Below are 4,609 nucleotides of genomic sequence, written 5' to 3' on the forward strand. Positions count from 1 at the left end.
GTAAATAAAATTCTGATGCGTGCAGGCGGTTATTTATAAAAATGCAATAACATAGTAGTATTAAAATTTATGAAATAAATAACAAGCAATGCCACCGTCGGGCGTCTTAGCGACACCACATAAAAGGCTTTAAAAGAAATGCCACAGTCGGGCGTCTGAGCGACACCACATAAAGGGCTTTAAAAGAAATGCCACAGTCGGGCGTCTGAGCGACACCACATAAAGGGCTTTAAAAGAAATGCCACAGTCGGGCGTCTGAGCGACACCACATAAAGGGCTTTAACAGAAATGCCACAGTCGGGCGTCTGAGCGACACCACATAAAGGGCTTTAAAAGAAATGCCACAGTCGGGCGTCTGAGCGACACCACATAAAGGGCTTTAAAATAAACAATCATAGTGAATATCCCGGAGGTAGAACCATCCCAGAGATACTCGATAATAACAATAATATCACGGGTTAGTCAACAATAATAATAATCATCGTTATCACAAGTCACAAGTAGTAATTCCATTTCTGGTTAACAGTTTCACCTCCGAAGACCGACACTAAGACCGACACCTGACCCATCCCAGACTGTAATCCTTAACCATGGACACGGCTATTCGAATAGGTTTAATCTCTGCATAGGGTGTACTCTTTACCCACGAGTAACGGATTCCTTTAGTCCATCGGGGCTAATTCCGTCTACGGCCTTTTAGTTGAAAACACGCCTAACTTGCACACACCAGCTTAACTCATCGGTGTCTGGAATCACCCACGACACTTGTTAAGCAAAACTCTAAGTGGGGAGGCTACAACCTCGCGTAGCATGGGATCAAATTTATATCGCGCGCTCTAAGGGGTGGCCTCCCCTCTCGGTCCCAACCGGAAACACCCATGCCCCCGGACCAGGTGGCCTGCCTACCAGCTACAACCGGTATCTTCCACCATGGCCTCTCTGTACGGTGTGTGCTAGAAAGAGGTTGACAACTTACTGAACCGTACTCTACTTGCTGTAGAGACGAGTGGTAGTACGAAACAAGTATGGGGGTTACTGGCACAAGACTCGTTCTACGGTCAACTCAGGAGGTTTAAGTATTCCCTGCATGATTAGCATGACGAATATATTTCAAACAACAGAGTCACCACTCATATCACCTTGCCATGCCATACCAGACATAACCGTCCCGACGGAGACCGGCGACAAACTCATGCCTACCCAAGGCAGAGGTTTTCCCGGGTTCCTGCCGGTATGCATGCAAGGCACATGAGGGTGATTATCATCACAAGTGTGTCCATTTCCAACAGCATGGAAATCAATAACATGCACCCATGCATATGATCATATCACATGAAATAACAAGTTTCTCCAAAGTGAGGTGATGTTATGAACGTGTCATCGAACACACAAAAATATTATGTCGGGGTTCAGAATGCTTGCCTTCAATGTGTGGAAAGGCAGGGGCACTCCAAAACTTGAAACGTTTCTCCTCTCTTCAAAAATCCTATTTTAGCAATATAAAAGAATTAACACACAAAATAAAAACAGCACCAAAAGTTGTTCTGAAATTTTTTCAAATAAATCTTAAAATAAACTAGGTGAAATTTGAGAGAGGTAGGAAAAAGAATCATTTCATTTGGAGTTGTATTTAAAAAGATATAACCAATCAAAGTTTTGGTCAAATCTGATTTTAAATAAAACAGAAAAAAGAAAAATGTTTCAGAATGGAATACGCTTTCGAATCGGGAGAAACGTACTGGGGTGGATTACGCCTTCACTTAAACACGTGGACGGCGCGGTGAGACACTGACAGTGGGTCCCGGGGGCCAACTAGTCAGGTTTGCCTATTTCTTTTTCCCCCTTCTTTCTCTGTCCCGAGCGGAGGCGGAGCTCAAGCGATCGTCGCCGGCGACTGGTGGCTCCTCGCGGGGCCCCGAGGGTGGGGATGGATCCGCCACTCCAGGGCGGTCCTCCCGGTGGTCGCCAGGCCGGTGGGGACGAAGGGAGTTGCCGGCGGCGAGCTTCGCGGCGGAGGAGGCTTCGGTGGCAGAGTGGTTTTGGGGCGAATGTGGTTCCCGATCAAAATTAAGTAGGGGGTTGGGTTCCTGGAAGGAAGGAGGTGTTCTTGGTGAAGAGAAATGGGAGGGAGAGGCCCTGGTGGTGCTGGAAGAGCTGGGGCCATGGCGGCGGTCGCTGCTGCCGGAGGTGGGGAAGATGACCTCCCCGGGTCGATTGGCTGCCCCAAGGGGTCCTAGGGGATGGCTTAAGAGTCGCCTGCATGCTCGGAAGGTTTTGGGGCGTCCTTTTATAGCGCGACGAGGTCGGTTCCGCGGCGGTGGATGAGGACGCCGGCGAACCGCCGTTTTGTAGCTGCAGGGGAACGTGGCGGCGACGAGAGCTAGGCGACACCCTTGTGGATGAGCTCGCACTGCTCCAGGGGCCAGGTGGCGAGTGGGAGAGGCTTGGGCGGCGCTGCCCGTGGCAGAGGCGCACTGCCGACGCCGGCGTGCCGCCAAAAGTGCTCTGGCGGTGGCGCTGTAGGGCGCCAGGGCGGGCTGTCGTGTTGTGGCGAGGCGGGGAGTGCGTGGCGAGGTCCTGCCGTGTGGGCCAAGACAGGGGCGCGACGCGGCGGCTCGTGTGCGCGGCTGCAATTTGCGCGCTCTGGGCGCGCCCAGCGCACGCCCACCAGATGCTCGGCGAAATGCCATGGCATGCTAGGTGGCTCGGTTGGAGCTGGGGGTTAGCATGTCTAGGTTTGGGCTTGCAAGGGGATCACTGGACAAGCTGGTTTGGTCAGGGGATCAGGTTCACAGTGCAAACCAAAAATTCATGCCAAAACAGATCATGCCCATAAGGTGTTTGACAAAATGCCAAGGGCACTTAGGCAAGTCTTGGAGTGGTCAAAAACTCCAGATCAGTGTCTCCTTAGATGCAAGAGAGAGTGGTGAGGTTATTTGGACAAAAGGGGAAACTTGCTAGTGCAAGTTTGGCAAAACTACATTTCTGGACAGGAAATAAATGACATTATTTCATGAACCAAAATTAATCCAATAGGTGCATGCTCCTGGATTTAGGGGTTTGGTAGGGCTGTCTACAAGTAGGAGAAAACACAAGATCTTTGGAGCAAAATTAAATAGGGTTGCAGTAGAAATCACAAGGCTGGACCAGAATGAAAAAGAGGATGATTCACTCAATTTTTTCAAAGAACAACACTAGGTTTTTGCATAATGTTGAATCATATGCTACTACCAATATCCCATAATTTTGGTGGAGGCTAGAAAGAATTATTTAAAAGGGTTGTAGTGCAAAATGCACTCTGGACAAGAGAAGGAAAAATTGATGCAGAGCTCAAATTATTACATAAATAAAAGATATTTTTGTATAAAAGTGATTTAAAAACATCACATGACATCTTCAATTTTTGGTTGGATTTTTAGATAAATATATCAAAAGGTTGTAGTTCAAAAAGAGCTCCAAATTTTAAAACAACTCATTTCAATGAATAAAGTTCAGGGTGAAATAATTTTATAAATAAATCTCCTGATTGAGAGATGTTTTTAAATGAGAGGGAAAATAAGTCCAATATGTTTTGGAAGGACCCACTTGGGAAAAACTCCTTAATATTAAAAGAAAAGTTTTGAAATCAACAGGGATATTCTTGCAGGCAAAAAATTTAAACTCTTGGCAAAATTTTAATAACTAAAACCTGGTTAAATTTTTGGGGTGTTACATCATAGTATTTGTCTTTTATGGGTTATTCTGAATAACTTGCCTCACAGTAGAGCTTGAATTGCCTGTTTATGCAAATTGAGTTGCCTGGTCCAAGTTCTTATGCAGGCAACTCCCCCCTCGGTAGTCCAAAGTTCACAAAAGAGCAAAGAAAACAACACATGCATTTACATGGATGTAGTGTGCGTGAGGGAAGAAAAAACCGACCTATGCTAACTTGAGTATGGTTTTCCATGGAGCCTTGTTGTTGGCGTTGTCAACCCACGCGTTAGTCAATTGTTTCCTTGTGCTTGGAATATCCTCAGCTCTGAAATTTGGAACAACCCTTGCCTCCCAACCGTTTGCTAGCGTCAGAGCAAAAACACCACAGTCGAACCTAAACAAAAATTGAAAAAAGAACTTTTCTAGTTAGCTAGCTTCCTCTATGTAGTAGTGTGTCACTTGTAAAAAATTGAACAAAACCATAGTTAATATGTGAAAAGAAGTGGATGCTTACTCATTGTTTTGTTTTGGAACGTCGATGTTGGTAAGCCCAAAGTCATCAAGTGAGACACGGGAACTGGCGTAATGCTCTTCCCATAGAGACGGAAAACTTGCAACCATTTTCCTTGCACAAACATCTAAAGCCTTGTTTTTTAGCGTCCTCCAAGAATCAAGAGCTTCAAAACGTCGATCCCTTATGTTCACGTTAAAAATTCAGTAATGATTGCCTGTTTTAGGCTTTGTCTTGTCAATTTTCTCTAAAACTGGGAACATAATCTGTTAGAAAAAACAAATGGGGTTAGTATAAAAAATAAAATACTAGAAGCTGGATTTAAGCAACTTTTTCTGTGTGCTCACAAATTAAGACATGGACTGAAGAAGCAAAAATGCACATGCAAGTTTTGTACTTGTGTGA

The sequence above is a fragment of the Triticum dicoccoides genome, chromosome 3B, assembly GCF_002162155.2.
Source record: "Triticum dicoccoides isolate Atlit2015 ecotype Zavitan chromosome 3B, WEW_v2.0, whole genome shotgun sequence".
Lineage (NCBI taxonomy): Eukaryota > Viridiplantae > Streptophyta > Magnoliopsida > Poales > Poaceae > Triticum > Triticum dicoccoides.